At 35.6% G+C, this 14,634-nt stretch overlaps 1 protein-coding gene across 2 annotated transcripts in view; it reads right to left on the bottom strand.

Annotated features, from left to right (window-relative positions):
• The window catches only part of IP3K1 (inositol-trisphosphate 3-kinase-like protein), a 117,819-nt gene that overhangs the window by 40,591 nt on the left and 62,594 nt on the right, over positions 1 to 14,634 (bottom strand). The window lies entirely within an intron of this gene.

The following is a 14,634-nucleotide window of genomic DNA, read 5'->3' as shown; positions in this document are numbered from 1 at the left end:
ATAGGACAGGCACGCTTCGCATGGCGGGAGACTACCACCAATACACCAAAACATACCTTGATGAACAACTCTTAAAGCCCACAGTCAAACGACAAACCAAACTGCAATCTTAACCCGTGCATGTTTACAGCTGCCGTGTTAATATTCCTCTGTTTTAAAGATAATCGTAACATGACGTTCCTATCTAAAAAGGCAAGGTTTGAGTGAGCGTTTTGGCCGGTCAATTAACTTCATTGTCGGTTAAGATAGGTCGCGACTGGAGACGTTTGGAGAAAGTGAAGGCAGGTCGTTAAGATTAGTTTTTCGAGGTAAATGAAAGTAGGAGTGTCTAACGATGGGTAGGCAGTTAAAAAGCTATACGTTGTCTCCACTTAGTGTAGTGAAAACAAGAACTTTCTTTTACGAAAGCAAACGTTTAGTTTAACTTTCTTGCCTGACAACTACCTAAAAGTCTTATTACTGTTCTAAAATTACCAAATGTTGAAATACTTGTTCTAATACTTAAAAAATAGAAAAACTTCATAACACTATACTGCTTAAAAAACATGCAATTAGGTAATGAGTTAAAAAATAATAACAGATTTAAATAAGACGAGGCATTCGATTTTTGCCAATTTTTCTTGGAATATTGCGAGAAAGACAGGTAAAGGAGTAAATTGGGAGTCGGGATTTCTTAATAGATTTAAGTAGGGTCTAAGAAAAATTATGTAATTCGCAAATTACTTGGAAACTATAAGAATTAATGGTATATAATCCTCAAGAATTATAGTAATGATAATTATTTATCTAGCAATCATTTTCAGTCATTTAATTTACTTTTTATGATTCTTTTATACTTTATTAGCGATCCGCCCCGGCTTCGCACGGGCAAAGTAAGAAAAAAACAGCCAAGTGCGAGTCGGACTCCCGTAGTACGAAGGGTTCCGAACCTATACCACATTAGATATTAGCAAAAAACGGCAAAAAAGCACGTTTGCTGTAGGTATGGGAGCCCTCATAAATATTTATTTTATTTTGATTTAATTATTTATTCTTAATACAACACAAATAAATATTCTGTAAATATTTCAAGCAACTACCTGTAGCCGTTATTAATACCGAGCAAAAAAAAACTTTTTTTGTATGGGAGCCCCCCTTAAACATTTATTTTGTTCTGTTTGCTATAAAGCGGCAATAGAAATACATCATCTGTGAAAATTTCAACTGTCTAGTTATCACGGTTCATGAGATACAGCCTAGTAACAGACAGACAGGCGGACAGTGGAGTATTTTTATTACCCTTTTGGCACAAAACTCTAAAAAGGTCTGAATCAAGGGCACTTCGCACACATTTTTCAGCTCAATTTCCCAAAAACTACACCCGACCCGACCCGCGCGAAGCCGGGGCGCGTCAACGTAGAGTAAAATGCATTTTTTAGTTAGATTGATATGTAAAAAATCGTAATATTTTTTGAATAGAATGCCCGATTTGAATAATTGACAGAGTAATCTACAGGTATTGAAACCGTCTTGAATATAAAAATATTTATTTGGATGAGAATTAATACAAAGGTATGGATAACACGGTCTGATTTTAGTCTGCATTTCTGACAACTTTTAAAATGTAAAAAAGTATAGTTATAGTGGCATAACTATAATAGTTGGGCATATGGTATCACAAAGTTTTTTGTAGATATTGATATTTTTTTAATATCGTAAAACATTTTTTTGTTCTATCATCAATCGTTTTTACAGCGCATGCGATGAAAGATATTTTATGGCAACTTTTTGTACACTTTGTGTTACATTATTGTAGTTTTAGTGCGGATCCCTAATTTTTTCTGGTAATAAATATAGCCTATGGCACTTTTGAATAATTTATCATTCTAATAGTGAAAGAATTTTTAAAATCGGTCCCGTAGTTTTTGAGTTAATTCGTAACAAACATCCAAAAACCCAAACATACAAAACTCTTTATAATACTAATATAATCTTTACTCTTTATAATAGTATAGATAAATGGGTGGCCACTCGTAGCTTCGGAATATTTTCGGACGCCTCGTAAGCTCTACTCGTATAACAAGAACAAAAAATCTAGAAACAAAAAGTTGTAACATTATGCCTCATTAAACGGCTCAACCCACATTTTATAGCACAATATTTTTCCACAAGACAAGGTCCTTAATCCATCAATTTGAGGCGGTCTATCAGCTACATAAAGTTCATGGCCCACGGCCTTATTCTCCGCATTGTCCATAACATAAAATTTGTCACGCTTGCGAGCGTCAGTCATCAAACAATGGCTCAGCTACGCTACAGATAGACGACGTTAAAGCACGACGCAATGTTGATGTTGATCGAAGGCGGCCCACAGGCAAGGTGACTGAAACTTCGATGTTTTGTACAAAAGGCGTTCTGAGTCACGAATTCGGCATTTTGTGGCATTGACTTACAAAAAATGCTGCCTGTAGTTTTGGTATTAGATTATAAACTTAAACTTGATCTCATTTTAAAACAAATGGCAACGAGTGTGCCGATTATGATGTTGACTAACGGTCTATGGTTTATGTTACAGTATGTGTGTATAAGTAGGTACAGTAAAACGGTATATGCAATACAAAACTAAATCTAACCTCAACTGAAATAAAGAACACTGACTAACTATTATTTTTTTTATCTAATTCTTATCAAAGTATGTATTAGAATTTGCAACTTACTCTACATCATTACTCTACATTAATCTTTTCTAGCAGTCTTATTCAAGACTTTTCATTAAATAGCCATAAAAATAAGAAAAGTCGGTGGAAGAAATAATTATTCAGTTTAGTTTTACTATACTTCCTACCTAAGACTTGATGAATTAATTTGCCATGTCAGTCGCTCAATTCAACGGAATTTTCCGCGAATAAAATACTATAGTCATTGTATCATAAGACCAGCAATATAAAATAAATATATGAAAAGAACTTTTTTAACAAAAAAGCAAAACCAACTCCAAAAAAATTAAAAAATAACTAAAAATGGAACCGACTACAAAACACTTGAAAATATTTTTCTAGGTAAGTACCTACTAGCTCGAAGTCGGTGACTCAGCACGAGCCAGCAGGAGTGGAACAATAGTCGTCAACCTCACCTACATACTATGGGTTTCAGTCCCTCCTCGCGTATCAAGTTGAAATATATTCAAATACTGAGGTCTACTGTCCCTTAGATAGAACTGTGAAAAAATCAAACTTCTAAGCCACCGCAATCAAAAGATGCAGCCGTTTATGCTGCAAATTTCCGCAAATTTTCGAAACTCGCAAGGGAATCAAAACCTACAGGGTACTTCCCGTGAACTCAGAATCTTGTAATTTGGTTTGAAGGAAGCTATTATAACACAACCAACTAGAAAAGTCTGAAAATCTTGTTTTTTTATTATTTCGGTCTGTAAATATCAATGACCAATATAATCTGACCCCACACTGCGTACATTTTGCTTAAGAGTAGGGCTCTGCATACACTGGATTTATTAAATCACTCGGAAAAAGCGAGAAATATCTTCAAGAGACGATTCCCGTTTACTTACATACCTATAAATGTGTACGGAACCCTCAGTGCGCGAGTCCGACTCGCACTTGCCCGGTTTTTCATTACCTAAGCTTACTAGCCTAATCCAATCTACTTTACTGGAAACTAGTAACTAGTGGATGGTAGTATTTTTATAATGCGGGGACAAGACTTCTATTTTTTATTTGAGAGGCATAAGGTAACTAACGAACCTATCCAGGTTAAAAGAGGGGTAGATTATGTTTGATTTTTAATGCGGGGGGCTTCGCATCCCCGGCCCCCTTTTTATGACCGTGCCTCTTTTACTTGTGGCGATTCGTTCCGTTACAAATACAATTCTAACCTAACCTAATAACCTATTTTTTTGTCATAATTATATTGTTTTACCTTTGCTTTTATATTTACCATTACTTAGACTAATCAAAAAATAGTATTTAATTTATTTTTGGAAATAGATTTGGACAGGATTTCGGGCTATCAAAATTGGGCTAAATTACATATATGCTAAATAATATTATGCATAATAAAATTCGGCCATGTTAAATTATGCTGATATAATATTCGGGTAAACAATCATTCGGCTTATAATTATGCCGAATGATTGTTTCGGACATTAAAAATATGCCAAATAGATGTCACCCCTCTGTTACTAATCTATCAATGAAATAAGATATACAAATATGATGAAATACGAAGCTAAGATGCGACAAGAGTCGTTCTTGTTTGAAATATATTTAAAGCTACAGTCAGAAAATTATGGCAACCAAGTAACAAAAAATGCAATTAAACTGACGTCCATACATTATTATTTATTGACTATAACGCCAAGAAGAACAGCCCGATTAAGTTCTATTCTAAGGAAACCAGCGAGAAGTGAGTTTTATTAGCACACAGATGGTCCCGTACCAAATTCAGTTTCTAATATAAAGTTAAATGGTCAAACTATTGAACTTGTAAAATAAACAGTATTTTTAGGAATAACGCTCGATTCTAAACTACAGGGGGACCTCACGTCACAGCAATCGTGGGTAGATTGAGCTCTGCTGCTTTTGCAGTTTGGAAACTACGGCAGCTAACCGATGTGGCGACGGCACGGTTTGTGTATATTGCTTACTTTAATAGCATTATTTCGTACGGCCTTATTTTATGGGAATCTGCTGCAGACATTGAGTCAATTTTTATCTTACAAAAGAGAGCAATTAGAGCAATTTATAATTTGGAGACGCGTGAATCTTTAAGATCTTTTTTTTAGGAAACAGGTATCCTAACCCTGCCGTCGCTTTATGTTTTTGAAATAATCATGTATGTTAGGAAGAACATATGTGATTTTCCCACTAACGTCGATAAGCCAAAGGCAACTAGAATCAAAGGGAAGCTTAAAGTTCAATCTTTTACAGACTGTTACAGACTGGCTAAAAACAAAAAGTCGTTTCTGGGAAATTGCATACCTACGTTTTTATAATAAAATTCCAAAAATATTACAAATGAAACGGATACAAAATTCAGATCTATTGCCAAGAAGACATTACTTAATATCTAGCGTATTATAAAGTTAATGATTATATCATGGACAGGGATATTTGGAAATAATTCCGATCCGCATTAGCGATCCCTTCAAATAACGAACCTACTGTGTTAAAAATAAAGTTGTGTTAAATACTTGAGATGTATAGATATCATTTAATAATATTGTACCGAAGTTGAACACCATGTAGGTCATCTAAGTTTAGTAATAAAGAAAAATATTAATACGTTTATTTGTTTGTTCAATCGCAATAATAAATGTGAGTGTTTTGTAACAGTCTGGTAGTCTGGTCGGTTACACATCTCACATAAACATTAAAATAATTTTAATCGTTAATTTAACTACACTTTTGTTCAATATAACAAAAATATCATAATACAATATGGCTCAACACTATACACAATGATCCAATACAATACAATATGTAATACATAAAAAAGGTAATCAAATTTACAAGGTAATAAATAGTCGGCCATTTCGATGCACCCTTTATTTAAGGGGATATCTTTTAGTGTATCGTGAGACCTCGGTCATATTTGAACACACGTGCCCAAAGCCCAAGCCGAATGGGCTTAGAGGTGGTCTGAGCCATGCAGTGGGACGTTTATAGGCTAGCATGATGATTAATTTGCTTATTCGATTTTTGTTTTGTTGTACCTCTCTATATTTGCATTTCTATCACTTTCTGAAAAGCGATTGCGCAAAAATCATTGGATTAATCGAAATATTATTTTAAAAGCACGTTTAATTAATACACATCTCTAAAAACGGTTTTTTGAGATTATACTTATTTTTAGAGTGGTTATTAAATTCAGGATCGTTGTTTAATGACCCGCTCACCGGTCCGCGTCTCTGACGTCAATGGCTGATCCACCGCGCTCGATAAGCGCGTACGCACGTGAGCAGTATTTCTTGATTCGCCAACAACAATGTAGCACTGATTGATCATTTATTAAATATCTACATCATTAAGTTTTAACAGCGTAAACTCGTATTTTATCTACGCAGTAATTATAACTTCTATTTCTTTTTCGCGTACATTTGTATTATTGAAGTAATGTTTTATAAAAAAATAAATTAGGATGCTTAAATCTAAGTTTAAAAAATATATTTAAAACTTTTTTACTGACGGTAAGTACCTCATAGTTTTATCGTCATCAATCAGAAAAACTTTACCTCTCAAATCAATCCGACCACTGAAGTACATCTTACAACGATTCCATTAAGCTCAAACACGACTTAGTTACGTTGTTTTATAACAGAGTTCCATTGCCTACCTTTTGGCTTCAGCATCAAATCAGTTCGAAAGAATCATTAACTTAAAGCTTCTTCTTAGTCGCTTATCTAGGTAGATTAATCATGATCGTTTATAGACGAGCGAGTATTACTTAGCTTTGATGAGTTCCATTGGCCATCTACGGTCTTCTTCATCAGGTCCAGTTTACCAAATGATACTTTCTGAATGTAAATGCTTATCTTAATGCTAAAAATGCGAAAATCGCCATAGGTGTGCCTATAAATTTTGAGGTTTGCCCTCGATTTCCCTAGGATTCCATCATCAGATGACAATGGGACCACCTCAGAAGAGTACTCTTCCGGATAAAAAAAGAATTTTGAAAATCGGTCAGCACAGTAGAAGATAATATACTGAGCGGCAAAAAATGTGGCCCTCAAATGTATGCAGTTATAGGTAAATTTGTATGGAGAGTGGGCTATATTTTGTGCCGATCAGTATAGTTGTCATTTACACCCCAAAAGCAGTGGCTTACAGCTCAAATATGCAGCGACAGTAAACCGTAAGCACCAGCAACAGCGTAGGCAACACCAGCGCTGCCTACCCCCATATTTAACGCTCCAAGATACAGCTGCACTGCGATTCTTCAGTCACGTTTGTATCCATTTTGTATGGCAACATCTATTGCTTGTTAACTCTTACAAAACACAGTTTTAATCCTTAGGGGTAATTACCCCCCAGTTCGTTTGTCCAGAATTGCGAACAGGAAGAATCGATATTGGCATGAACATCGATCAATCCATAGCCTGTACATGTGTTTGAGTTCCATTGGTCAATCTTTCGTTTCATATCGTTATAATTTCACAAAAAATTACATGTTTTATCTCCAAGTTAGCTAACGAAACATGGTAAAAAACTGTTACACGCACGCACCGGTTAGTCACGTTCGTCGGCGACTGACTTGGGATGTTAAAAAAAAAATATTTTTGTAAAAATGTAAGTAGTAGCAAAAGACGGATAAATGTAATACGTCCGTGGATTCGATCAATTATTGCCGTAAGGCTGTGTTCAAACTTTGAGCGAATGAATGCGCCTAATTTTTTTATATGATTTACATATCCTTGAGTTATTTAATAGTAGTATTTAATTATTCAACAAGGAACTAAAACGAAACATAATGACATAAGATGTTTAGTCACCCGAGCAGAGCGAGGGTGGCTATAGTTCGAGTGTCATTACGGTTACTTAGTCTCGCGTTAAACACTCTATTTTTCACTTTGAATGCGAAGAAAAAAAAGACGTTGTTTTCAAAATTACAATATTACTTTTTAAAAACGCACGCTCAATATGACTGGATTGGGTAATGGACATCTGTACAAAATTCAAATACCAAAAAACATTGCTCCGCGGTTTTCTTTGCTTTTTTAATATTTTGTATTTAGCCTACAGATTCAAACTCGAAAACTATGCATAATAAAATGAAATAAAATGAATTCATCTTTAATATAACTAAATAAGTAGATCCATATTCGTAATAATTAATTGAGTTTCACGAAATTAAATCGTGTTTTTAAATGTTTATCTATGTACACTTCTCAGTTATTTCTACGCCCTAAAATTGTCTATAGATAATCCCAGAAAATGGTGATAACCCTCTGTTATTGGCTGTTAGAGGTTTTCTTAGTAAATAAAAAAATATATGTTAATCCCTAGAGATTAATGAGGTGGTTTAGTCCCGATACGCCGAGACTAAAGAAATATTTTACGAGCATGAGATGTGAAAAACCAATAACTTAAATGTTCCGAAAATGTTTACGTGTAAATATTAGATATCAAATTTAGAAACTTTGAAATAATTGCATATTACACCTACTTCAAGGAATCTCAAGATTAGATCTAGAGACCCATAGAGGTTAGTTCGTATGTAGCTTTTATTGTTATCTAGTTCTAGTAACAGAAGGTGTTTAAATCTTTTTTATATAGTTCCAGTTTAGATGAGGTCACCCGTCGGATTTTAAGTCACATTGCCTGCCAATACTTTAGTGCTTACCTATTTGTGTTCAAAAATTTATTGCCGCAAGCGGACACATTTACGAGTATGTAGATACTCTGTCACGTTGACTTCAACCAACGCAACTATTCAAAAATAAAATATAATTTATCCAAAAACAGTCTAGCTTAGAAGGGATTCTTTGCCAAAAGCCAATGAAAATATTGTCATTAATAATGTCCGTTACATTACCTTCGGTTAACAGCCAGACGCAAGAAGCAAATACCATAAAAAAAAATGTATAACATTGACAAAACCCTGTCATACCCGGCTCAAGTAACAAAAAATGTAAATGCAAGTACATACATATCAAACGGGAACAATTACGCAACGCACGATATCGCATCATGCCACAATGATGCGGTAATCTGTAGGTACATATATAATATATAATATAATGTATGTGCAACAGACAAACAGCAACGCGGGTACTCGATCTGTTGTAATATAAACAGGCATGATTATTTACAAATATAAAACCTCTAATACAGCTCGATTTGCATAAACATGAACGGTATAATGGCATTTATTTTACGTCATCAATTTTACACACTATACTTATAATATTATCAAATAATTATGTTATTAAATGGGTTGCAATTAGTTGTATAGTTATCGGGGAAGCGGTTTGAACTAGATCGCGGAGCTCTGATATCGGCCGTCTGAGTTAGCGCCGCCCTCCCTGACCCACTGCAGCGGTTTATGATCATTCGAAAATAGGTTTATATGTATAAATACTTCATATCCATAAATTTTAAAGAAGGCTTCCAAATATCCGATAAAATTAAGCATACAAGGTCTTATATTTCAGTAAATTAATAGTTTGGTTTGACATCGTCCTTGGTTCGACTCTACATCCCGGCAAAAGTTATTCATCGGATTTTTCATTACGTACGCCTATTTATGGAAACATTTGACTACCATAACATCGAAAAAAAAAACATTTGTTAATGTTTATCAACTAATCCAATTACCTGCTGAAATTTCTGTAGAGTGGACACATAATTCAAATTGTTACACTCTATGAGAAACGACATACTTAAGTTAAAATTAAACGAGGGAGTGTCTCTTTATTTGTGACACATTTTTAACAAAAAGTACTTGACCTTAAGTAGCAATTGGTGGTCTATATACTTGCAGACACTAGTGTTGTAACGAAATTTTGGCTCCATCTTCGATGCTGCGAAACTTCCGCAAAGAAACGTTTCTCCGCCTCCCCATCAGCCTACGTAATTAAATCGTAGAGTTGTAACAGAGGTTTATTTTACATACAGCATGCGAGGACCAAGGATCCAAATTTTGGAAGGTGACAAAGCTGCGAAACAGTTGTTTGTAAAATCATCTTTTCTTTTTGTTTATTAGTAACCACTACTACCAGTAGTAGGTCGTTTTTTTATTATTACATTAGCTAAGTATTTATTAAAAACTATGACTTTAGATTATATTCGCTTCCACTTTCACCTCCATCTCCGCATCTGCGGAAGCGAAGCGTTTCACTTCCGTATTCACCTCTGTCTCCGGTTAAAAAAGTCTTCGTTACAACCCTACTAGACACCGTTGGGGCCGTAAGGTTAGACTTTCCAGAGTGATACCAGAATGCAAAATATTCTGGACGTTCTGTTAAAGATCTAACGAAGCCATTAGGTACCTGTAGGTATAAGGCAGATCGTCGAGAATATCCTTGGGGAACACAACATAAAGCGTGTAGCAAAGAGTATAATTCGACAGATACGATGATGATACGACGAGTTAAACTATTCACTATAAACACTGCAACTCTATTTTAGTCAGTTTTCTGTTCTTTCTGTTCTTGTAGTCATCCATGATTAGGTCCGGAGGCTTTACAGTGGCTCAATAGTTTGATTCATTCCATGTCATACTATTAGTAAATGAAACTTAGTAACTAGACGAATCGATTTCCTATAGTGGTTACATAATTATAGTCAAAATATCACCAACAGGACTTATCACGCTAACACACACGAGTAATATTTACCTCGACGTTTCGGCAACATTGCAGTGGCCGTGGTTACATAATTTACGAAGATCGAGATCTCGGGTTCAATCAATCCCCGGTCGGGGCAGGTACATTTATGTATGAAAATACGAATGTTTGTTCTCGAGTCATGGCTGTTTAATATGTATTTATTTAAGTATGTTAGGTTCAGGCGGTTGCCAAGAAAACACCTCTGTCCGATTGACCTTTGCCCTCCACCGAAAACTCGCACATCGGACCTCAAAAAGACATCCTGAATATAAAATGAACTATTTACAAAATGTACACAAGTTTTTTTTTCATCTCGAATGATTTTGCATATATATTAACAACGCGTGTTGACGTACACGATATAAATCTAACGACCAAGACACCGTTTAGGAATTTTCCTACATTGAACCTGACAAGTAGTTATGATCAGAATACTAATTGGTCCAAATTTATTTTTTACCCTGTAAAGTAAACAGTGGACATAGGTATCTTTTGTTGCCTTTCTATTTTTGTCATGAGTTAACATATTGCCAGTATAATGACAAAAAGTTTGACTCTCGCGACTCCGTTTGAAATCGTGATGCCAATCTTAAGCACGCCATTTAAACTGTTGTCACTACGTATTTTGTCGTTTAAGATGGTCCCAAAATAGAAGGTCTACGTACTGTTGTTTGCGCTGAACAAAATAGTAGCCAAAAATGGACATGGCACCTACTCTACATATTCATTAAATTAAAATTACGGCTAAATGCGGGTCGGACGCTCATACTGGTTTCGTATAGATTTAATCTTATTGTACATTTTCTCACAGTCAAAAATAACGTTTTATTTTAAACTAGCTTGTTGTTCACGACTCCGTCTGCGTAGAATTCGTTTATCGCTATCTCGCGGGAATTATGCAACTTCCCGGGATAAAAACTATTCTATGTCCTTTCCTGGGACTCGAACTATCTGAGTACCAAATTTCATCGAATTCAGTTTAATAGTTTAGACGTAATGAAGTAACAAACAAACAAACTGACTTACAAACATTCGCATTTACGAGTACAATATTAATGGGATGACCTTTAAACCAAACAGGTCCGAAGCAAAAGAGAATCAGTCATGCAGTTGGCTGGAGAATTCGAGAGAATGTGGCTATTATGCATCGACATCTATGTACCTTACGGCACTAGACTGGCTGTTTGGAACAAAACGCGCGGCGCATCAATCATCAATATTACTTTGACACAACCGTTGTTCCGGACGTCAACAGACTATAGAGAACTGTTCACAAAACCGGGCTGTGAACTGTTTTTGTGCGCCGTTTTGACGTAAGAAACATGCAGTCTAGTACATAGATGTCAATGCTATATTATGTTACATACCTAATGCCACTTGACGTAAAGCTTCGTCTTGCTCTACCTATTATACCATCTGTTAGTTTACGTTGGACCCTTTAGCTCGCTTGGAATGATGCAACCGACTGCCAGAGTACATCATTTAAAAATATCGTCGCACAAATTATAGATATTGTATAAGCAAATACAAAAAATAACCTTTCAATTATAATTACGCCAGATAAATAATGTGAGTAAGATTACTCAATTGTGTATATTTTTGTCCCATTCAACTACCTTTGCCGTGCGTGATTATCATTCAACGTGGCTGGGATCGAGTTGACTTTGCACTCATTAATGCGTGTAAACAGATAAACAATATTCTTAATTAGATATATACGTTAACGTTCTTTTAATGTAACTTTTAACGCTCTCATTGAACCGCGGAAAAGTACACAACACTTTCTATATACTTGGTGGTAGTATAAACGAACGCTTCCAATTTGTCTGGATCACATTGTGTTAATATGCATGTCCTTATCGTGTCAGTAGAGTAATAACGTGCAGCTTGGGTCGCTAGGTCGAACAATCGTCCCGTTTAAAGAAAAAAGTTTTAGTACTGTAGTCCTCATTTTACAGCCGCATGACGCCTGACAGTGCGACGTATGCCTCGGGTTATCACAACACACTGCTGTCGGTTCTTTCCACTGAAACACGCTCCAATGGTATGATATTATATTATGTACCTACTATATATAATCCGAAACAATCGAGTTTACATTTTACGGCTGAACAACAGCGTGGTTTTGAAAGTTGTAAGTTAGCGGCTCGTAGCGCGTCGTAGATGGTCTACGAATTTACGTTCGCAAGACAAAGAACCTTAGCTTAAATTGGAGCCCTGTAGCATGATATCAATCAAATCAGCGTATATCCATCCACTGTTGGAGAAAAGCCTCTTAAGTTTCCTACACTCGCCCATTTAAGCCATTATCCATAGCTTTCCAGTCCACTGCAGATGGCACTTGATTAACGAGTTATCGAGCTGAGATTTATAAGAATATTTTATTAATTTAATTATGTATAGTAAGTAATAGATAACGAATGTAATCGCTTGTGATTAGAATACAAAACTAATAATAAGAAGAATAGAAACGTCACACGGATTAAATTAAAGGCACAAGGCAATTATATAGCTAAAACGACACCTATGTAACACCCAGCACACACGCTGCTCAATTTAATAGCACAAAACTAAATTTTACAACAAAAAAAATTGAACCAACTACAAACAAACCATGAACATATATTATTCTACCTGTTTTAAGTAGGCACCTCAGCACAGGCCAGCACAGCAGGAGTGATAGAAGCCTCAGTCAGTTAAGAAATGGGTTGTCAGGGAGAATGTGCTTCAAGAATGATTTCACTTCGGGCGGTCGGGTAAAAATGTCTCTGACGTTCGTGCCGTCCATCACAGCAGATTTAGTTTCAAGTATATAATATGTGTGTAAGTAAGTACACACTGAAAACCGGCGCTACGACTTGCTGCAACACCAGCTGAAACTTTGTTCGTGCTTTTCGACACTTTCTTTAGTAAGTATTATGAGTAGGTACGAGTATGTAAGATAATCCGTAAGTTGTTCAAACTGTCTTATTTTTTATTGTATGTAACAAGGACCATGTACGCAGTCGTGTTCATAAACTAATGAACAAAAATTAGATCAAAAATATCTGAACACGACTCTATTGTTAACGGCGTAGAAGCGTGTTCAGATATTTTTGATCAAATTTTTGCTCACAAGCTTATGAACTCGACTGTACATGGTCCACACATATGATCCTTGTACGTAATGTGCCAAATTTTGCAAATAAAAATTTCCCTTCTTTCTATTCCTACATATGTAAGGTTGAAGCCGTGGTGGCCTAGTGGTTTGACCTATCGCCTCTCAAGCAGAGGGTCGTGGGTTCAAACCCCGGCTCGCACCTCTGAGTTTTTCGAAATTCATGTGCGGAGTTACATTTGAAATTTACCACGAGCTTTGCGGTGAAGGAAAACATCGTGAGGAAACCTGCACAAACCTGCGAAGCAATTCAATGGTGTGTGTGAAGCTCCCAATCCGCACTGGGCCCGCGTGGGAACTATGGCCCAAGCCCTCTTGTTCTGAGAGGAGGCCTGTGCCCAGCAGTGGGACGTATATAGGCTGAGATGAGATATGTAAGGTTAAAAAGTTGCGATATCGGATCTGGACCATAATAAATAGGTACTAAATCTAATGACATTTCTGTTCTCCTTATTATTAGCTCTGTGGATTAGAACTTTATTACCTTAATAAGTATTAATTAATTAATTAGTCATAAGTGACCATAACTGTACGAAACATGACAATTATGACCCCCAGGGGCAGGAGAGATAGGGTTTATCAAACAATTAAGTGATGTTTTTTTCAGACGAAGTGGAACCACATTACCTTTAACAGATAAGAGAGAGTAACCAGTTAATTTTAATAAGAATGTGTTTAGAAACTTGTCTGGGCCTATTTTTTGTGCGATAAACAGATTGTCCGGTGAGTAGTGGATGGATAGATAATTTTAAATTGGCCACTTGGTTGAATTTAAGGTCTAGTAAAAATCACCTTCGAGATATCTAACTTTTTTAATGCGATAATTGTGATACCTTTAGTCAAGTTTCGTGGTGCCACGTCACAAATTTAACAGCTTCAGGGTTTGTATACCAGTAAACGAGACCTTATAAAATAATTTTATTTTATTTTTATTTATTTATTTTATGAACGAGACCTAGTAAAATGTATTTATGTACAATACATGTAATACATTAAATTCAACAACCATTATTGTTCTAGCAGACAAATAAAAATTTCAACCGTGAACAAACGTTTGTTCTCGGCTTTTCCTCAAACTACATCGTTTTTTTATTATTCCATGGAAATCTTGTATTTATTTAAATCAAATGAAAAAGGTTTTGCATCCATTTTT

This window comes from Choristoneura fumiferana, chromosome 5 (genome assembly GCF_025370935.1).
Source record: "Choristoneura fumiferana chromosome 5, NRCan_CFum_1, whole genome shotgun sequence".
In the NCBI taxonomy this organism is placed as follows: Eukaryota; Metazoa; Arthropoda; class Insecta; order Lepidoptera; family Tortricidae; genus Choristoneura; species Choristoneura fumiferana.
This window is presented reverse-complemented; position numbering and strand designations above follow the sequence as displayed.